Source organism: Poromitra crassiceps (assembly GCF_964638095.1).
Source record: "Poromitra crassiceps genome assembly, chromosome: 22".
Lineage (NCBI taxonomy): Eukaryota > Metazoa > Chordata > Actinopteri > Beryciformes > Melamphaidae > Poromitra > Poromitra crassiceps.
In genome coordinates, this window is record NC_139647.1 from 6,366,206 (window position 1) to 6,389,775 (window position 23,570).

A 23,570-nucleotide genomic window follows, 5' to 3' on the forward strand; every position below is an offset into this window, starting at 1 on the left:
GTTCGCATCTATGTTCGCAATGGCATCCCAAGTATCATCACACTATTATGGGATGCGATGCGAACAGTTGTATTATGGGATGTGCGTTTCCCAGGCAACGACACACGTTGACACGCTTTGGAACAGCGCCGCACGCTGGCACGATGCTCCTAAAAGCAAAATGCTTATTGTTTTGAATGATTTGGCATCTTCTATTACTGTCAACACCAGTATTGTTGTATTGTAATAATATGCCATAAAGGTTTATTGAAATTTTGTGCTGTGACCAAAAAAGTCAAACCAATCAAAGCCATGTTATATTTTAGATTCTTTAAAGTAAGTAACCCCCTGACTTCATGACATGTCTCATTTTCATATGATCGTGAAGCAGCGTTGGGGGGGGGGGGGGAACCCTGCACCCTGTAACAAAACAACCAGTGAGCAGCAGCCACCCTGTAACCAAATGCTCCTCCTGTCCTGTACTGTGTGACTGCCCACACCAGATGCCCCGGCCCGGCCCGGGATGCTCTGGATCAGGACCGGCATAGCGTGGGGCTGGATGCTGGGGGAGTAAAGCTTAAGCCACACAGGGTGGGGTGGAGACGCAGATTCTTGCCCACTGTTGTGATAAAACAGGAATTGGGTCAAACTCTGGAGCGAGTTTGCAGAGTGAGACAGAAGCGGAAGTACAAACACACCCAAACACACACACGCACACACACACACACACACACACACACACGCACGCACACACACACACACCAAACACAGGCTATAGGTTGCTATAGCAACCCATGTAGCATTGTAGCTACATACTAGCCAACAATGCTAACTGAAAGTTGAATTTCACATATTGCTCTAATCAGAGTGAAACATAAATGACACAAACACACATTAACGTTAACATTACATAATTGAGGCATCACATTTTGTGTTAAAACGTTAACAAACCAATGACAAAATACACTGGAAGGGCGGCTTTAAGCACCATTTAGGGTCTTCCTTAGTTTGTAACCGTCTAGATCAGCCATTCCCAACCTGTGGGCCGGGGTATTCCAAGTATTGGAAGTGGGCCGCCAAATAATTAGCAAAACATTACAATCTTCATGGGGATTTTTATTATTATTATTACATTATTATTATTATCAATAATGATATTATTATTATTATTATTATTATTATTATTATTATTATTATTAATAGTAGTATAGTAGTAGTAGTATGAGAATGATAGCGTTATTTAATTTGCAATTATGGTAATTATTATAGTTTTAGTTTCTGACTTCTGTGTGGTGCTGATGGATTAAAATAAAAAGTGCTCTGAGAACACATCATTTGGCCTCTGTACCTTTCAGATGTTTGAGATTTTCAAGCAGGCCCTGAGTCACAAAAGGTTAGGAAGCCCTCTATAGTTGTGTTTCCATTACCCTCAGAAATGCGCAAAATCTAAATATCGCAATAGAAATTGGGTAATGGAAACACGTGAATTTCGAAAAACCTCCCAAATATCGCAAAAAGTTTTTTCGCTCTCATGAGGTGGTTTTTCAGACGTGTCGATATAGAAGTTTATCGCAAAAGTGTAATGGAAACACATTTTTCGCATTTGCACGTCATGTGACCCATATTATCCATTATCCCTTGGAAAAGGAGCGGAAAATAAGTTTGGTAAGTAAGGTTCGATAGCCGTGTCAAAACCTCCGCAGCAAGTGGAAAACTTTGAAGCAACGCTACCTAGCAGAAAGACGAGTGTTATGCAAAAGCGTAGCCGGGCAAATTAGATAATGTTTAATGGCAGAAATCGGTCCATGGTGACAGCAGGCTGCCTGTGTGCGCGCATTTGGCACAGCGGCGAGATGAGAGGATGAAAAGCACACACTGGTGCGGTGGTGCTGTCTGAAGTGAATACAGTGACTGTGAGTAGGCTAATACATTGCACACGTTTCAGGTGCAATTATAGAACCAAATCAGCCTTTTCCCCCCTCCATCTCTAAATCGGACCAGTTGTAGGCTATTAGGCTACCTTTTTTCCTCTGCCTGTCGCGCTGACTGCATTCACGCAGCCAGCAACATTTTGCGACTCATTTTCTTTTGAATTGATAATCAGGCTCGTTTATATGCATTGTAACTTCATGTTGGGATTTGCATTGACCATTGGTTGGATTTGAGCATGCAGGGGACGGGATATGGGGCAGATCCCCGTGCGTAATCACTGTGGCAGCTGCTGCAACGGGGAATCACTCAAACGCAACTTCAATGGAAACGCCTACAAGTCGCAATTGTACATTGTCGAAGTTGTAGAAATATCGCAATTCTTTTGCGAAAAACTGTAATGGAAACACAGCTTATGACTGCATGACTCAAAGCTGATGAGAAGCATTGACGTCACAGATCAGAGCACACCTGCCGTCCAGCACAGGTGTGCCTGTGGCAAGAGACACAGGTGTTGCAGCAGCACGCCTGCATTTCATAAACAGGTGTGGTTCTGTGTGTGTTTTCTGTAGCAAGAGTCAACTGTAAATACCCACATGGGTCCCCCCTTTATCCTGAAGCAAACCGTGAACTGCCGTAACCTTAACCTGCCCATTCAGTACCTGTTGCTTGTAGTCGAGAACTCGAGATCAAGTCTTGCCCTGGGCAAGGAGATAGACCCGCTGATTCACCTGAAGGCACCAGGGAGGAGGTTCACCTCAGTCCATCGTGGTCACCCCTGACCTCTCAGCTGGGGGGCCCCGGGGCTGCGAGAGGGCCACTTCTCCTCCGAGTAGCTCCTTCAGAGCAACTTCTGGCCCTTTTGACGACCCCACCCGGGCACGGTGGGCACTCGAGGACATGCACACACACTCCTTCAGCGGCTCACAGCGTCCCAGGTGGGAATCGAACCCAGGACCTTCTAGCCGCGAGGCGACAGCTCTACCGCTGTTATTCTGAATATCAACAGAGGCCAAAATGTGTCCATCCAAACACAGGAAGTGTTTTACCGTGATTGTCGATCATCACAGCCGTTTAGGACGATTATGCTCGTTATCATGGCACTTACAAAGAGAGAGGCGAGGCGAGGGGGATGCACTGCATCATGGGACAGTAGTGCGTAACGAGTGAGTGGGGGGGCGGGGGGCGGGGCTAATGAGCTGCACTGGCCTGTTGACTGCAGCTCAGCCGTGAAACACACCAAAGCTGCACTGCTGCTGACCCGATGCTGCACTGCTGCTGACCCGATGGCTCATCTGCAAGTGAAAACAGCCGCGCGCACGGCTAGCTCAATCATCCTCATGTGCAAACAGGCAGGCGCTAACAGCAGGTGGCAACGCACATTTCCCCCCCCCCTTTCAAACGGCTCTTTTATCCCGTTAAGCACTTAGCCTATTCACAACACACAAGAAGACATATGCAGATAGGCTTTTGTGGCAAATCAAGACCATATTAAGTGTAGGTGGGGAATGTGGAGGAGGTGACGGACAACAGTGGCGTGAAATGATGAGGTCCGAGAGTGAGTTCACTTCAGAGGTTTTCTGAGAGCAACATCTCATCACGAGCAGGGAGAGAAACGCTGGAAGCTCATGTCTGTGCATGAAGAGAGAGCCTAATGTGGGGAGGTCGATACAGGCGCAAAGTGCTGAGGCCAGCAGTCTAGTCTACCCCCATGCTCCACAAACCTGTCTGTCTGACAGAGAGCACTGTCTACCCCCATGCTCCACAAACCTGTCTGTGTGACAGAGAGCACTGTCTACCCCCATTCTCTCCACAAACCTGTCTGACTGACAGAGAGCACTGTCTACCCCCATTCTCTCCACAAACCTGTCTGACTGACAGAGAGCACTGTCTACCCCCATTCTCTCCACAAACCTGTCTGTGTGACAGAGAGCACTGTCTACCCCCATTCTCCACAAACCTGTCTGTGTGACAGAGAGCACTGTCTACCCCCATTCTCTCCACAAACCTGTCTGACTGACAGAGAGCACTGTCTACCCCCATTCTCTCCACAAACCTGTCTGTGTGACAGAGAGCACTGTCTACCCCCATTCTCTCCACAAACCTGTCTGACTGACAGAGAGCACTGTCTACCCCCATTCTCTCCACAAACCTGTCTGTGTGACAGAGAGCACTGTCTACCCCCATTCTCCACAAACCTGTCTGACTGACAGAGAGCACTGTATACCCCCATTCTCTCCACAAACCTGTCTGTGTGACAGAGAGCACTGGATGGCATGGCAGTACTAACCCAGTGCTTCTGAGAGCAAAATGAAAAAACGGACGGAATCATGGAATTTGGTAATAAAATTGGAATCAACTATAAAACATGGAGGGGGCACGGTGGCTCAGTGGTAGAGCTGTCGCCTCACAGCTAGAAGGTCCTGGGTTCGATTCCCACCTGGGACGCTGCGAGCGCTGAAGGAGTGCGTGCCCGTCTGCATGTCCTCGAGTGCCCACCGCCCGGGTGCGGTCGTCAAAAGGGCCCCTCTGTGTGGAGTTTGCATGTTCTCCCCGTGGCCCCTGGGGGTTTCCTTCATATAGGAACCCCTCACCAAAAACATGCAATATCCTGGTCGCTGAAGTGGTGCCTCCTCTGGTTGTTCGGAGGGAGGGGAACTGGTTGGAATAGCGTGGACCTCCCATGTGTTATGTCCTACCGGTGAAGCTTCCTCTGTCAGGTGAAAAGAAGCGGCTGGCTAACTGCCCATGTCTCGGAGGAAGCATGGAGCCAGTTTCGGCTCTCCCCAGATCGGCAGAGGGTGGAGCAGCAACCAGGATAAATAAATTAAAATTAGCACTAATGGGGGATAAAAATGGGATACAAAATCTAGAAAAAAAAATATATATAAGAAAAAAACTATAAAACATGGAATATTGAAGACATTTTCTATAATTTGGCTGAGTTATTTAGAAGAAAACCGTTCCCCACCATTGAGCGTCAATCCGTCTTTTCACTGCCATAGGATAGATGGCGTGCTTGCCTTATGAAGTGGTACCATACTCTATATTCTGGTCCACAAAACCAGCATGGATCTGCCTTCGTGGAGGTAGCGCATAAAACACGTCCAGCCTGGATCCTCAAAGCGCTACAAGGACATGTTTACCCCCCCGGGCACGACGCGTTGTGACACGGGCTCGTGACAGACTGACAGTCACTCAGCGGCTGGATGATCTCTGTCACTAGAGAAGCTGGTAAACACACAGCAAACATTTCTCCTGTCACTTAGTAATCCCCTTTGTGAACCATCACACAGTGTCAATTTCAGCCGTCAAATATGTGTGGGACCCTTACGTCACCTCACAACTTGGTTTTCACTTTGGGAAACATGTCAAAGAGGCTGTCAGAGAGAGACAAGTCATCAACAAAACAAGCCCCTCAAGGACCCCACTTTGAGAAACCACTGCCATAAAGGAACGATGCACAGTGTCTCTGTAACAGCCGACACCAAAACGTTCTGTTTTCTAAGTGGAATCTTGTGTCCAACTGACTCCGTTGATGTAAACAACAGAACGCGGGTTGGAATTGGGGGGTTAGATCACCCTATGATTCATGCACTGCTGCCGCTCACCGCTCCCCCAGGGGATGGGTCAAATGCGGAGAACAAATTTCGCACACTCAGGTGTGTGACAATCAGTGGGACTTTACCTTTACGATGAGAAAGAACTCTAGAGACTGCCAAAGTGCCGAGAGCTCGTACACAGGTGTGCTCAGGCCACACCCTCCTCTGAACCAGGTGTGCTCAGGCCACACCCTCCTCTGAGCCAGTTGACACAAACCAGTTTCTCCTCTGTAACAGATACACAAAGGTGTGTCACCAAAGCCCACGGCGAGGCCTGTTATTTGAAACGCTAACTGATATTTACAGTAGGTGACGAGCCAGTCCAGGGTCGTCACTCACCTCTTTCCTACGCTGAACATGTGAATGAGAGAGAGTCAGAGACACAGACAGACAGAGAGGCAGACAGGCAGAGAGACAGAGAGACAGACAGAGACAGACAGGTAGGCAGGCAGACAGGCAGGCAAGCAGACAGGTAGGCAGGCAGACAGGCAGACAGACAGGCAGACAGACAGAGAGACAGACAGACAGAGAGACAGAGAGACAGACAGACAGACAGTCAGAGGGAGTGACAGACAGACAGACAGAGAGACAGACAGACAGACAGACAGAGAGACAGAGATAGAGACAGACAGACAGAGAGACAGACAGTGACAGACAGACAGAGACAGAGAGACAGACAGACAGACAGACAGACAGAGAGACAGACAGGCAGACAGACAGACAGACAGACAGTCAGAGGGAGTGACAGACAGACAGAGACAGACAGACAAGGTGAATGTGTTAAAGAAAGGTATCAAAGTGGTTAAATGGGTAAATAGGGATCTATCTGACACACAAAGGCATTATTCCTCCACATTCTGCTGGTACAAAGGAGCAGTTGTTTTTGCTGTCGTCATGTTTCAGACGTGCTCAGTATTCTCCTCACAGTTTCAAACAGACGAGCGACCGGGAGGAGGGAAGGACACGCCTCCTGCCTGTTGTTCAGGAGGGAAGGACACGCCTCCTGCCTGTTGTTCAGAGGGAAGGACACGCCTCCTGCCTGTTGTTCAGGAGGAAAGGACACGCCTCCTGCCTGTTGTTCAGGAAGTTACTTTTCACTAAACAAATTCACACTTCACACAGAGACATACTTGCCTATTGCCTATTTAACGTCTATTTGACTGAGTCTGTAAATCTCATGTAAATCCAACGTAAATTCATATTTATTATCCACAAAACACTTCACCACTCATGTACATATTGTATATATTTACTCGATTTGATTGCACTTGCAACTTTGTGATTGTCTCTTTAGTTATCTTCCTACTTCTTATCTCTGTATATTGATGTAACCGCTACGCTGCATACAGACACTAAGACAAATTCCTCGTATGTAACTTGCATACTGTGGCAATAAAAGTGATTCTGATTCTGATTCTGATGCTTCAACGTAGCCTCAGCACCACCTTGCCTCCAATAGGCTGTCAGATTGAGGTGAGATGAAAACACCTGTTGTGCTACTCAGTCAGAACAGTCTGCATGGGTGCCTGCCTGGCCAATCCTGGCACTTGAATGCTGCGTAGGGCATGTTCTGCCCACAACTGCAGTGGGATCCATAATAACGACTGCCGCTAGCCCACGTGGGCCCAGCTGACTTCGCTAGGATTGGCTGTTGAGAAAGGTGATGTACCCAAAACAGCCCCTGCGTCTTGACAAGCTGAATTGCTGGCAACACCGTCAGCCGGCTGGAGTGGAGATGAGAAGGGCCAGTTTAGACTTTACACCTCTGCAACTTTCCCTGTGACGCTTTCGTCTCGCTGCGGATCTTTGGTGTAAACTGCCCTTCAAAGGAATTCCACCATCATGATGCGGTGAAGTTTTTAGTCTGCTCTTTTAGTCAACATTGTCTTATGTGTCAACGTGTTATGGTTACTAACATCTCTTGATTTTCACCACACACACACACACACACACACACACACACACACACACACACACACACACACACGAGAGAGGTGAAGGCCTTTCCAAAGTACAGGCCAATCAGCCCGCTGTGAAGGCTTATCTCCTGGGGTCATGTGGTGAGATTTCAGTGTGCAAACACTCACCACCACTCAACATGGCAGCCTCATATCCTTCTTTCAAAAACAGCCGTGATTACAAAATCATTTTGTTTAGGCCGACCTCCTATATGATCCCAGTTATGCCTCCTACATGATCTCAGTTATGCCTCCTACATGATCTCAGTTATGACTCCTACATGATCTCAGTTATGACTCCTACATGATCTCAGTTATGTCTCCTACATGATCTCAGTTATGTCTCCTACATGATCTGTTATGTCTCCTACATGTCATGATCTCAGTTATGCCTCCTACATGATCTCAGTTATGTCTCCTACATGATCTCAGTCATGCCTCCTACATGATCTCAGTCATGCCTCCTACATGATCTCAGTTATGTCTCCTACATGATCTCAGTTATGCCTCCTACATGATCTCAGTTGTCTCCTACATGATCTCAGTCATGCCTCCTACATGATCTCAGTTATGCCTCCTACATGATCTCAGTTATGCCTCCTACATGATCTCAGTTATGCCTCCTACATGATCTCAGTTATGCCTCCTACATGATCTCAGTTATGCCTCCTACATGATCTCAGTTATGCCTCCTACATGATCTCAGTCATGCCTCCTACATGATCCCAGTCTTATTTCTACATCAGTCAGGAAAGAAAATGTTTAATTCGATATACCGGTTTGATACGGTTTTTGGGGGAATATCGAACCGGTTTCAAAATTTTCAAACCGACCCATGCCTACTGCACGCCGCCTCGCTCAGCTGGTTCTGCTTTTGGGCTATCGGCATTGCAGGCTGTCGGCACATCATTCAAGCCGCGACAACAGCTGAGCTAACGTAGCTTTAGCTAGTTAGCTAACTTCCCAAATGCTTGTGACTATAGCTGGGCCTCTCCTAGCAAAGGCTACACGGTCCCCAAAAATTTAGGACTTTGAGAAGTCAGCAAGTTGGACTAACGTTACAAGTTCTGAACATGTGTGCCTTCGTCATTCCAGCTATTATTCATATGTTAGATGAAAGGCAGCTGTGCAAGCGCTAACGTTACTTAGCACATCCTTGCTCACCTCCATGTCGTCTCCTTGCTTTTGCGGTCCTGAATCCGTTGAGAATTCCATGAGACTACTGGTGTGTGCGCTAGCCAGTCTGACAGCCAGGTTGGCAAGGCAACAAGTACTAGCTGACATCAGCTAAACCCGTGGCTCTCGCTCAAATCCCGTACCATCTCGTGTACGGGATTTCATGGGGGGGGGGGGGCTTTCACCTATTTATTTGAAGCTTAGCCCACGTTTATATGACCATCCAAGATTGTAACAGCATATATATGATGCAAAATTAAGAAATGCATAACAGGGCCCCTTTAAAAGAGCAGGTCTGTCCGCTGTCATGCCAAGGAGTAGGCTATTAGTTTTATACTACAGCCCAGGAGCAAGCTATTAGTTTTATACTACAGCCAAGGAGCAAGCTATCAGTTTTATACTACAGCCAAGGAGTAGGCTATCAGTTGTATACTACAGCCAAGGAGTAGGCTATCAGTTGTATCTCTTGCACACAGGCTGGTCAATAGCCAGTGTGGGTTGTCGTCACACTGCCGTCTCAATTAAATAAACCCTGTTAATTCAGGCAGGAGTGAGGAGACAAAGGCCCATTGTGACACAGGACACAGGCGTGCTTCCCTCTTCCTCTCTCTCTCTCTCTCTCAATCAAGGAAATGCTCACACATGCACTGCCGGGCGAGGCGGGCTCTAGTAGGGGGCGGGGCTGCGTCTCCAGGCCACGCCCTCAGAAATGAGACAGCCGGGGGGAGGGGGGGCGGGGGGAAGTGGGAGTGGGCTGTTCCCCATAGATTCAGAGGCGAACCGCTGTGACCAATCTAAACATGTCAAACTAGAAATGGAGTAGTCTGACGGGCGCCACAACAGGAATACTCACGCTGCCCATGTGTTACTTCCGTAAATACACACAGAGGCCCGTACGGCTACGCAGGGAAAACAACATGTATTTGCAGATCGTTGGAGAACCAAATCCAAAGCACTATTTCGCATTTTTTGTTTGTGTGTCATGACATTAACTATAAATAGGCTGTGCCCCAGACTGCAAAATAATGACATTTTGGCATCTACATCTTTTCAACCGTAACAGCTGATCTGCGGCTTAACACAGTGCTCTTTAAATACAGCGTACACTTACTGATGTGCGGTGTAACACAGTGCTGTTCTAATATAGCGTACACTTATTGATTTGTTTAGATGGGCCTTTTTTTAGGTGGCTAAAATATGTTTTTCTGCTGACCCCCTCCATAGCAGTACATTGTTTTTGCGGATGCACGATATGGATTTTTTTCAACCGATACGATAACCGATAAATATCTGCTTCTCCTGGCCGATAACCGATACAATAATCAATAATTATTATAATAAAAAGAAATATATATATATTTTTAAGTTTTTAACCTGTATTTTATGCACACCTGGGGTTAAAAAAAGGCAGATGTAGTGAGCCTAGCTCTGACCTAACCAAATCTTACTGACATCACTGTGAACACAAAACAAAGAAAACTTCTGATATAATATGATCGTTTTAATAAAGTGTATCACTCAATTATAGTCAATAGTCTTTTGTAGAACGGAAAGCCAAGCTGCTTAGTCTGCAGATAAAACACAATGACAAAAGGCATAGTAATTTAGAGGGAGTTCTCAGTGAATGGTAGCCTGGGCCCAATGAATGGGGCAGGCACTATAAACCATCTGTGTCGTTTCACTTTTTACTGAAAAATGCTGCCACCAGATTAAAGAAAAGACACTATGTGATGATGACTTGATAGCTGACAGCTAACAAGCTAGCTAGTTTCTCCATATGATTAGTTGCCTGAAAAGGAGCGCTCGACTAGGGCTGTGCGATTTTGCCTAAAACTAAAATTGACGATTTTTTCTCTCAAAACCCGATTTTCGATTTCGATTTATTATACTATTATACTTCTCTAAACATTTGTTGCCCTGCAGAGCTCTTTTCCCCCCTTTTTTCCATAATTGACAATTTACGCTTTTACTCTGAAGGTAGAACAACTCAACTTCCTGTTTTAGCTTGCCGCTGCTATGCTTAACTTCCTGGCTGTTGCTTGCTAACTTGACACTGGTGGATTTGCGTGTTCCTCGGTGAGATAATTATATTAGTGTCTAAGCGACCACCCGTGCTCGGAGTTATATCTGTACTAGAATAACACAAAGTCACAACAGGAATGCGTGGAACTGCGATAGCAGTTAGGGGGAAATTCAGACACACAGGGACAGGTGAGTCAGCTGAGGCAGCCATGAATACAGCCAATCTATCAGTACTCGGTGGCCTCACGTGTTGTTTTGTTATTATGTGAACTGTAAAGGCAACGTTTCATCGTCCGGTGATAATGTCTGTGTTCGTGTGCGCGTGTGAGTGTGTTGTGGCAATCGTTATCTTGTAGGCTACAGCCGGCAGTGCAACAAGCTGCTTTTTGGTCAGAGGTGTTGAAATAAGTCCATTGTGCTGCTGTTTTTAGTAGCAGTATCACAGCCTCTAGAGAGACTTTACAGCGGTGAGAATGGACAAGTAGCAGCATGCGTACATGATAGAGAGCCGCCCTGCGTAACGTACTTACCCTAGTTAAAGTGAAAATTTAAAAAAAAAAGAAAAAAGAAAAAAAAGAAAAAAAAAACGATTTTACGATTAATAATACGTACGTAATACGTTTAATAAGCATAATAAGCCCATGTTTCACGCCTCATCTAAAAGCACACTCTGGGGCGGAAATATGGCGGGGCTGCTTGGTTCTGTGTAAAAGCCTTTTCTGTGGCAACGCTGCGGCTGCGGGCGTTGCGGGCCTTCGTAACGGCAATATTGCGGGATCTTTGTGTAAAAGTGGCTACGACTGACTATCGAGAAGTACCTCCTACAACCCCACTTCAAAAAATCGGAACTATCCCTTTAACGTACGAAATGCTAACGGGCATAGAAACAGACTAATGTTAATGCTAGCCATGTAGCTGTACAAGTTGCGTCTGGAGATGCAAAAGGATGTCCAACATCACACATGCATAAGAGCCAGGAGGACAAACTCAACATCCAAGCAGGAGGACAGGACAGGACAAAATCTTCATTATATTAGGGGCTGAAAAAAGGGGAGGGGACACATGGGTGGCAACACTCGTATACAGAGAAGATCACATTTGCAACCCAAATTCAGAGCCATTTGATTATTGCACTGTGGATGTCACTGAGGCACTGCAGACTCCTGGGGATGTCCCTACATCTCGCAGGGTGTTGTGGGCACAACAGGAACATGGCTGTGAGCAGGTGGTGAAGAATGTGTGCAGTCTCAGTCATTTAAAGCCTACCTGTATAACCCTTGGTGTTCTATTATTAAAACGTTCTGATATATGTTTGTGCTTTTAAACGTCATCTGATTCTACGCTAAAGATCTTACATTGACAACCAAAGGATAAAAGGTTGCCATCATAAAAGATAGAAGCAGGTCTACACACTAAATACTACAGATAATGACGACATAAGCTTGCTGTGAAGAACACAGAAGTTAGCCTACTGCTTGCATTAACCCATTGATACCTGATGCAGCATTTGCGTGTATATCCCTCATTTGTGTGCGTATCCCTTTAAGACCGCGAACCGCGTTAACGGTCTTAAAGGGATACACACACAAATGCTGCATCAGGTATCAATGGGTTAAAACAACTATTGTTGTTTTCTTTCACTTCCTTGAAAAAGAAAACAGACTATCGCCTCATTGTTAATACTGTAGCATTACAACTTTGTAAATGTAAAACCATGACAGAGCCCATCCACTTCTGTTTTCTACTATTCTGCCTGTCTGTTTCACCTCTTCAATTCACTGTGATCAAATGGCTAAACCAGCCCAACAATTTAAAACAGGCAATACAATTAAGCCACTTCTAAACATGAAGTCTGGACCATGTCCGACTAGCCAGAGCAGGATATTTTCCGGTTTTACCTTTCTAGTAGGGGTGCACCGATCGATCGGCACGCAATCTGTATCGGCCGATTTGGACCTCAAATATGTGATCTGCTGTTTCCGATATTCCTTTAATGTTGCCGATCGCATAGCCGATCATGCTGCACGTGAGAAACATGAGGCAGCCCATTTTCATGTCTTCAATGTCTATCGTTTAACTTTCATATTGTGCTCTAACGTTTATATCATTGTGTTGCAAAGCACACGCTTTGCTTTCGTCAGTGTACTCACCTCCACACAGCGCACTAGACTGTCAACACACCCCTTGCGTCTTTGAATCACACAAATCAGCTGGTGATTAGAGCAGACTCAGCAGAGAGAAGTTACCTCCAGTCCTCCCGCCTACCGAGGCATTTGCATGCTGTTAAGTCCGTGTGTATTAAAGTCCCAGATTGACACGGTGGTAGTCGGGGTAGTGCACGCGCACACACAGACAATTTCCACATCTAGCGAGCATTGATGTTCCCGCGGGCACTTTGAAGGAAGCGAAAGTATGCTGCTGAGTAGCCTATGTGGATGTGCGCTCCGTTCAGACGGACTTTCTTCCTTTCTTTGGACAGTTGAACATGTTCTAATCCCTTTCTTCCATGTGTGCGTATATGACCAACCAGTAAGTCATTATTATGTTAATATTCCTGTATTGCATTCCCTTTTGGTTTTAGATCGATCTACCTGCAATCATTGCAATAAAGTTTGTTTAGGCTGCACTTAGTGCGGTTTGATTGTCTGTTGCGCTAATTAATGCCACTACTCAGATGGAGTTTAGCTCGTGTGTAGCTTGTGATTCTGTTGTTTCTCCCGTCATGTAACCCTGTCACCATTATGTAGATCGCACTCATAGTGCTGCTAATTATAACACTGTAACTCGGCCTCGATGGGCGGGTCCTTTTGATGTTCGTTCGATGCGGATCCCAATGTATGACGGTTATTGTGCATAACCCCGGTTCTATGAGTGGGAGCTCTTTGGCTTTAGTCATGGTTCAAGACTGGTGTTTAAGAGTAACTGACTTACAGTTTACCTAATTATCATTTCTATATTATTAGTTGTTAATTATCACTATAATTGGCCTATATAACAGCAAGCTTGGTTACTGACCTGTTTGTATATTTTATTGCCTCCTTTTTCCAGACCACACACAATCCTACTATTCCTGTCATAATGCTGTAAAGAGCCTATACTGCTGTACTGTATAATCATGTTGGCGGTTTCCTTTAGCCTACAAAATATAAAATATTGATGTTGAAAAAAAAGAAAATGTGCTGCACTTTCAATTTGATGCATGAAATGTAGGCCTATATGTAAAATGGAAACTGCTATAGCTGCTTACAAAATAAATAAATAAATATATATATATATATATATCGGTGATCGGTAATCGGTAATCGGTGATCGGTCGATGATCGGTTGGGCAGATATTTCTCATAGGTGATCGGCAATCGGTGATCGGTGGCAAAAAACGTGATCGGTGCACCCCTACTTTCTAGACATGAGGAGTCTTTGTTTAGAAACAGCTGGGAATGGTCCGTATTCTCTCTGCCGATGGCGAGTAGAGTGAACGGGTTGGGGGTGCGGTAGGGTGTATCGATAAAAAGAAATGCGATGTGGAAACAGCTTTAGCGAATCCGTAACCAAACTCGATTAAAAAACATGCAGTTTTAACGGAAGATGCATTCCGATGCATTCAGGCAATAACGTGGGGTGGCACTGTGCCAGAAAAAGTGAGCGCTTGCCTTTGTTACATCGCCCAAAAGCCGCCAGTCAAAATAGTGGTCGCACCGTCGCACTAACATTACACTGTATGATTTTACAAGTGGCATTCAAGTCATATCTGACAATAGTTTTCAATTTATTTCTCCCCACAAAAGTTAGGCTATATGTCTCGATATAGGCTGATGCAACTCTTGCATTTTTACATAGCCGACAAGACAGACAGGTCGGGAGGAAAATAAACCATTCAAGCCGTTTGCAGCACTTGAGGAAACCGTGAGTTTGCTTGTTTAATTCGTTGATATAAGCGATTGCCCGAACGATTAATTAATTAATAGGCTACGTGAACGAGTGGCAGGTTTTCTCGTTATATAGAGCATCCCGAGTATGTGTGTTACACTCAGGGTTTACATTTCATTTTGTCCAATATTCAAATATTCCAGAATTGCATGTTATGGGGACGGCTTTAGCTCAGGAGGTAGAGCGGGTCAGCCAATGACGCAAGGGTTGGCGGTTCGATCCCCGCTCCCTCCCAGCTGCTGTCGTTGTGTCCTTGGGCAAGACACTTAACCCCAAATTGCTCCCGATGGTGTGTAGGCACCCTGCGTGGCAGCCTGCCGCCATTGGTGTATGAATGGGTGAATGTAGACTATCTACTCATTGTAAAGTGCTTTGGATAAAAGCGCTATATAAATGCAGACCATTTACCATTTACCATGTTGTATTAAAAATAAATATTATTTCTATTAGAAAACCACTGTTTAGCAATCCCAACACTTTGTGGCATACAGTATGGGACAGCTTTCTCAATGCAGTGAAAGCACGCTCACTCATACTTACAGAGAACACTGTGGCTTTGAGAGGACACAGCCTTTCATAGACTCTGGGTCAGAGTACACTATTCTCTGATAAGGCTGATTACAGGGCAACACCAGCTTTTCTGAAGAGCTACGTCAAACTTACTTTGACAGGGATCAAGCTACAAACCATTATTTGTCATGTTTTCCCTTCATTGAGATAGCCTATTTAGACATATGTAGGCTATGTAATTAGGGGTGCACCGATCACGTTTTTTTGCCACCGATCACCGATCACCGATCGCCTATGGGAAATATCTGCCCAACCGATCATCGACCGATCACCGATTACCGATCACCGATATATAAACTCCTCAAAAAAAGTTTGGAAACGTTATTTCGGTCGATTATTTCTCCCCTTTAATAATACCAATTGGCATTGTATTTTATATCGTTGGAAAGCCTGATTAGTGATAGGGCTTTTTTTTATTAAAAAAAATAAAAAAAATAAATTAATATAAAAAAATATCGGCAATCAGCCGATCGCATATTTGAGGTCAAAATCGGCCAATACAGATTGCTTGCCGATCGATCGGTGCACCCCTATATGTATATGACCATTCTGATATATCAAGTATATCTCAAATGTACCTTGGACACTTCACAAATACCAGGGAGTTCCCTAACTGCCAGTCGCCGGATATCTCTCCGCCTACTTGCCTGTGACGACCGGCTATTTTATAGATTGAATTTTTGGGGAGTTGGGGTAGCCAGGCTGTATTAAAGGATGGCTTTACTGGTAATCAACCCACTTTATATCATATATCATCTCGGTAATGTAAGCACATGGTGCAGTTAGGGATGGGTACCGTAGACCGGTTCTAAATTGGTACCGGTTCCTGAGTGGTCAGTACCGGAGTATCAATAAGCGTCTGGACAAACGGTATTGCTATCGGTATTTTTTTTTTTTTTCACCCTCCCTTCTGACAAGCTGACAGCATCAGGAAGCAATTACGTTTGACGTTGCTTAACTGCATGTTTACACTCCTGTCTCATGCTACAGTAGCTGCGACAGGAAAAGGAAGGCCCTGAAATATACTAGTACTAAATACTTCAAAATATCAGTAGTATATTTGGAAGAAAACCAGCAGCGAACTAACATTTTCCCCGAGAGAGATGCCTGCAGCCGGCTGGGAGTCAGGGGACAGACAGAAAAACTAGCGTGATATGCCTCGCGCTACAACAAACTTCACTGTGCTTTGGTGAACGTGACTTGTTTTCTTAAAGAATATTATGTCGACTTTGCCAACTCTGAATACAGAACAGAACAACAACAAACAAACAGCGACGGTGTTGTTAATTTTATCCTACCTTTAACACTAGCTTACAGACAAATATATCCAGTGAGCCGGTCAGCACAGGGTAAGTTGTCGTTTGTTTTATAATCCTTTGAAAACGGCTGTGATTGATCCACACTCGATGATGAAAAGGTTTTTTAAGTAAGGGATAATCAACGACTAGGTGTGCACCGCAGGCATCTGGGGTAACTGTTTACTTAGGGAACTGACTAATACCTGGAACAAGTGTTACATCCCGTCAGCTTCTCATGCAATGGAAACGTTATTTGCTGTTCCAGTAAATAGGACGGACCTTGGATGGATGGATAGATAGATAGATAGATGATAGATAGATAGATAGATAGATAGATAGATAGATAGATAGATAGATAGATAGATGATCGATCCCAATAGATAGATAGATTAGATAGATAGGCTAGAATAGATCAGCTAGAATAGATGATTGATAGATAGATAGATAGATAGATAGATAGATAGATAGATAGATAGATAGATAGATAGATAGATAGATAGGCTATAGTAGGGCCATATGATTTCCATTTCCGCAAAATGGAAAAAACGGACGGAATCATGGAGTTTGGTAATAAAAATGGAATCCACTGTAAAACATGGAATATTGCATAATTTTCCATAATTTGGCTGAAATTGATAGAAGCCTAATTATCAACATAAGAAGTAGATCTAATGATCGTAGTAACCTAAATGATTTCATACATGTAAAACAGGCCTAGAGAAATGATTCAGTTTTCGATTGGGGTGTTTTGAGAGAGGGGTCGTCTTGCGTGGGACCCTTACTGTACCTCACAACTTAGTTTTCACCTTGAGGAACATGTGGAAGAGGCTGTCTGAGAGAGCCAAGTCATCAACAAAAGAAAAAATATCGCTCCTAACCCCTAAATTAAAATGGAACAAATGGAATTCGGGGAAAAATAAAACGGAATTTTGAAAAAAATAAAACGGATTTCATATGGCTCTATAGATGTATAGGCTAGATAGATAGATACTGTAGATAGATAGATGGGAGGCATTTATTTTTTTCATCATTGTAAAGCCGCAGCACAGTAGAGAGGATATTAATGTGGTGTGTCTTCTTCATACATCTAGCCTCTTAATTTTGCTCTCAAAGTGCACCAGATTCATGCATTTTACTAAAATGTCAAAAAATAAAAAATAGAAAATCTTCTGGGGGAGAATCCTCCTAGACCCCCTAGACAGGATCCAAAGTCCACCCACCACAATCTCTCCAAATCTTGTGGGAAACACAGTTATTGTATGTCTGTGTTTTGCCATATATATTAAATTGAGTATTGGACCTTTGTATTATTTCAATTGACACACTCTCATGGATAAATATTTGAGGTTTGTTCATTAATTAATTGGGGAACAAACGCTACTCTTTCGAGCCGTCTGAGCCGTCTTTAGACTTCTAGCTGTCTGGCTACTCAGAAGTTTGGGGAACTCCCTGACATACATTGGATACAAATGCTGTGCTGAATAATGTGGTCTGGTTTTGTTTCTGTCAGGTTGTTTCACTGATTGTAATATTGTACATTATGTCTTCCACTTCAGTCACTGGTGCAGAACAATGGAGCAACTTTTCAGAAAAGTCACACCAGTATGTTTACCAGGTTGTGTTGTGATGATGGGTTTCTTCAAGGGTTTTTGAGGTATCCGAGATGGATTTGATGAATGAAACTGTATGGTCAATACTACATGATGGCATTGTCACAATTAAATCTTTTGCAACAAGGTTTCAAATAAGAACATAAGAACAGGCACTGACTTTGATCTTATCTAATTAGTATGATTTAGCAAGTAGGGCCCAGTGGTTCCCAAACTGGGGTATGCATACCCCTAGGGGGTACATGAAGGTACTACAGGGGGTACTTGAGAGAAAGGGGAAAATACAATAAATCATGAAAATAAATGAAACGTTAAAATAAATCTGCTCACTAATTTTCCCGACGTTTAAACTGAAATTTTAATGGCGACTAGTCGACTAGTCTATAAGTAAGAAAACACTCAGAAAACAGCCAAAACTGGGCGCAATTTAATCTATAAGGTTAAAACAAAAAAATAGTGTGTGTATTTAAGAGCCATTTGAAAGCGTTAATTAACTACGTTCGTCATAATCAATATTCACAACATCTTGCGCTGTTTATGAACAATGCACAGCAGAAAACATCAACAACTGACCCCAGCGCCCTGTATTCAGGCTAGTCCATTTAACTTTCGGAAGCCTTTGCCTTCAACAAAGTTGAGTGGAAGAGCATCTTGTGCAGTCAGTCATTGCCTATGAGCTGCATTATCTTGTGTGGCTAACGGGTTAGCTTGTCTGGCTAACGCAATAGCAATGCCATAGCGTCCATGTGTCCTTGCGTCCACATGCCTGTGCTGGAATGTCGGTCGAGTGGTTAACGTTATATGCCAGTTTTATCTGACACAGCCTACATACATACAACCATATTTTCATTGACTGGATCAAAATACTGCCAAACTGCACTGGTTTTATGAGATGCCATCTCCCTTCCAGTCCTTTCCACTACGTTACAGCCAATGCTCCACTCAGACTAACACATGCCTGCTTTGTTTACACCCGGGCATTAGAGGAGGAGGGGCTACAGCAGTGGCTGGTAAAGACGCAGCTCCCGCCCACATTGTTTATTATGATCATTTAATTATCGTTTAACCGACTAGTATTTCTCGTGCCGACTAGTGAGGGAGTCGGCGTTTAAACATTTAACCGACTAGCCGTCGGCATCCCTAATCAGGAGGCACTCATTGTAACTCTTTCACTGCATTTCTTATATTGTAATCTTAATATTCTTTAAAGGGTGGGTTTGTATCATTGATTCATTGGCTTTATATCATATTACTCATATATGCTTTAGTTTTCTCTTGCCGTTTTCAAAGCTAAATGTTGTAGTCAGGGAAAGGGGGTGCTTGGATTCAGAAATCAGGGAGGGGGGGGGGTGCTTGGATTCAGAAATCAGGGAAGGGGGGGGGGGGGGGTACTGAAGCCAAAAAAGTTTGAGAACCACTGAAGTAGGCCAACAATACAGGGCTTTCTCCCACGATTTTCTAACAAAATTATGCAGGGACACAGCTGACAATACCAAATGATCTACCTGATGTAGCTACTCAATTGTAACATCAACTGGTTGTAAATTTCACACAGATGTGCATAAATTAAACTAAGCTGACTAAATCAAAATAACATGAAATAAAAATATGTCATCTCACAGTGGCTGATTCACAGACAACATAATACAAGTGTTCCCATTTCAACCATCCTGCTCACTCAGCGGCCGGCCCCCGTACGAAAAGATCAGGTCCAGAGAGACTGAGCAGCTGGCTTTCTTTTTCCACCTGAAGTAGAAAAGGCCCTCAACACACGCCATAGTGCTCGCTGCAATCAATGCATTTACAGTCTTGTGCCAGCAATATAATTAACCTTGTTATGGTGCCAAGATGACCCAACTCTGCTTGTGACACAACATTAGCACCATGCGCTCATGAAAACCATTTCATGTCAGCAATAACACCATCACTGGGTTATGAGGAGTCTTATTTATAGTAATGAATGTCAGTCAAGCAAAGCAAGCATGCTCGAGTCTATTCTGGGAGGCGAAAATACTTAACCCTCAGAGGCCTCTGTACAATGTGTACATTCAACCAGGTAGTTGCGAGACCACAAACAACAACAACAACAACAACAACAACAGATGGTTTCCGACCTACAACATAACAACATATGGCCATGCATTTCTGGCAATACAATAATGGCAGACTGATCACTTTTTTAAATCTCATCTTTTGTTGATCGTTTTCACTCTAGAGCTGAAATAATTGTCAGTCCATGCATGTCATCATGACCTCACTTTTTCCAAATGTGCACAAAAAAATCAAACAATAAACAAACAACTAAATAAATGTCTGTCCAGTCTAGTTAGTAGATACATGCACAACTGACCACACAGAGAGAGTACCAGGGGCAGGCAACATTAGACAAATTGATATTTGGAATAATAGCCACTAATGTGAAGACCTATTTTAAATAACAAAATCCTACTGGATTAATAAAGAGGTTTTTCCCCCAACACTCAGACATTGTTAGTAGAGCATTCAGTATCTGGGACAATCTTGTGATAATCCATTACATCATGTGCCTAGCTAGCTAGCGAGTGCAGCAGCCTCCTATAGCCTCTCGCCTCATCTGGTGCCGCTGATACACAACATTATAACTTTGGACTATTTCTGGGTATGAGGGCAATATACATTATGCGTCTTAACCCCCATAGCAAGCACACAAAACTAATGTCTTAGTTTACTGACGCCAGTTAAATGGAATACCACGGGTCGACACTGTGGATTAAAGATCACGTTAAAACTGAAAGCGCTCTGTAACAAACAAGTTCCGGGGAACAAACCCCCGGGCTTGTGACATTTGGAATCGCATTCGCACATCATGGAAATTGGACAGAGCTTTGTAGCTAAAGCTAGAAACATTGTTCTTATCATTCATCACCATGAGGTAGAGAACGTTAAATGCTCAAACAGCTCACAGCCACAAACCTCAATGTTCAATACACGTATCGTTAATGACGTCGACTGCACAGCACTTCCTGACTAAAAACAGTACTCGCTTGGAAGTGTTTCTGCTTTGTTAATGAGCTAAATGTTGCTAGCTTTAGCTCGACGACAGCAAGTTTACGACTAGACCAACCTTAGCTCACCCAGCCCCGAATCATCAAGCAAAAGTAGCTTTAGCAGTCGTTCGTCCGTCGGATCAGTGGAGGTAAATCTACTGTTACCGCGTTATTAAAAAGCACAAGTGTTTCCATTTGATGTAGCGCTATGTATGATTATACAATCACGAAGCTAAATCTTCCGCTCCGATTGTTTAAGCTTCAAAACCTAAAGAACATATAAAGGCAGAGAAGTGACGTTAGCTAGCTGGCCACATGCTGTCGCTCGATCTGCCATGCTGCTGCTCTGTCTAAAGCAAAGTCACTTGACCACATTGACTTTCCGCTTGTTCCCAAACACACACGGCATTTCACCAACGCGAATAGTTTGGTAGTGTATAAAACATGCTGTAATCGCGTTACTCACAGTCATACGCGCCGTGCCTCAGAGCAGGAACCTTATAGTCAAAGAGCAAAGTGTGCGCAGTTTATTCAGATGTCTGTCTGTCTCTCTCTCACACAATGTCAGAGATCACATCAGCAGCTGCTTCCTCCATACACAGACACACACACGCAGCCACAGCCAGCGCGCTGCGCCGCGCACGACGGCAACGCTACCAAACCCCTCGCCGTCTCCATGGCAACAAGCCCACTTCAGCCAATCAAAACCCCTCCCCTCCTATCTCCCCTGGCAACTGCCGCAGCGCAGGAGCGCCGCGAACGCGCACGCCATCCCTATTTTGCAACGTGCAATCAATGTGCACTGCTTTCACTTTTTTGTCACCAGCTGCTCGGAGCTAGAACAAGGAAATAAATAGGCGGTGTAGTTTGTTTTGTAACCACTAAAGCTTAGTGAGAAGTCAATGGAGAAGGGTGTGTAATAGTAATGAGACGCTTGCTATGTGATAAAAAAGGTGTAAGAGTTGGATGAGTGCCACATAAACACACAAACAGCCCAGGGCGGAGATAGAAGACCACCACACCCAGCCAGCCCCATGACGATTGGGGACCCTCAGTGGGGCCCCACCTAGAGGCAGTCAACGGTGATACTAAACTAAAGGAACTGACATGTTGACATATAGCTCAGTAGTTGACATAACGGGGCATAGTAAGAGGCAATGTGCTAAATTCAGGCAATGTAAACACCAAAAATAGGCTACCTTTCCTAGCTGCAGTGCAGACACAACTCATCCATATGTTTTGTCTGCACTTGACAAAAGTTTCACGTCAACCCCTAAAACTGCCACAAATAAGTTTTTTTTTTTTTTTTTTTTTTTTTTTTAGATGTTTTATTGCAGAAAGGGTATGAAACCCATGACCAAATAGTCGTCCATTCTGTCATTGCTTATGGATGGCATTAGAGTGAAAATGATTCTCTTTTTTGCTGGGGACCCCCTGGAACTCCCTCAAGGACCCCTGGGGGTCCCCCCGGACCCCACTTTGAGAACGACTGGGATATGCACTATTAGCGATACTGTGTGGTCCATCTGCAGCATGGGCCACATTAGAATAGTCGCAATGGGTGGTGCTGGTGCAGGAAAGCTTGCAGGTCAAATGTAGCCTGTCTTTGCCTGACTATGTGCTGCTGAGTGCAGCTTTACTGGCCAACAGTGACTTCACACCAAACTGTAACTTTCACAGAATGGTGATACCTTACTCACCTCAGCCACTCCATTTTATGGGCGACATGAGTAGCTCTTTGGACCATCTAACTTCACTGAAAATGTGTGCAGCGTGCCATACAGCAGTGCTGTGCCATACAGCAGTGCTGTGCCATACAGTAGTGCTGTGCCATACAGCAGTGCTGTGCCATACAGTAGTGCTGTGCCATACAGCAGTGCTGTGCCATACAGTAGTGCTGTGCCATACAGTAGTGCTGTGCCATACAGCAGTGCTGTGCCATACAGCAGTGCTGTGCCATACAGTAGTGCTGTGCCATACAGTAGTGCTGTGCCATACAGCAGTGCTGTGCCATACAGCAGTGCTGTAGCGCGGTGCTGTTGATGCATCCCCTCTTTTCTCTTCACTTGACAAACAGGCTTTGCAGTGAGTTAATGCCAGTTGTATGTCAGGGCGCATATATATATATATATATATATATATATATATATATATAAATATATATATATATATATATATATATATATATATATATATATATATATATATATATATATATAAATATATATATATATAGAGAGAGAGAGAGAGAGAGAGAGATAATGTAAATTTAGTCTAGTTATGACGAACTCTGGAACAGAGTATATTAGAGAATAGGGGTAGGACTAGACAAGCATCTGCTTCCTCCTACTCCTTTTCGGACATGACCATTTGATTAATTATTTTGTTTTTGTTTTTTGTTTTGTTTTTTTGTCTGTTTTTAATTCTTATTTTATTTTATTATATGTATATATGTGTACATGTATATTTCCTT

At 44.1% G+C, this 23,570-nt stretch overlaps 1 protein-coding gene across 2 annotated transcripts in view; it reads right to left on the minus strand.

The window, feature by feature from the left end:
* The window catches only part of foxn2a (forkhead box N2a), a 44,734-nt gene extending 23,068 nt beyond the window's left edge, over positions 1–21,666 (minus strand). The window contains exon 1 of one of the 2 annotated variants that reach the window (XM_083658654.1): positions 21,564–21,666. The gene's annotated coding sequence lies outside the window, so the exon portion shown is untranslated. Of the gene's footprint in view, positions 1–21,174; positions 21,310–21,563 lie in introns of those variants that run through there. The other variant, XM_083658655.1, reaches the window with a different exon arrangement.
* Between the last annotated feature and the right edge of the window lie 1,904 nt (positions 21,667–23,570).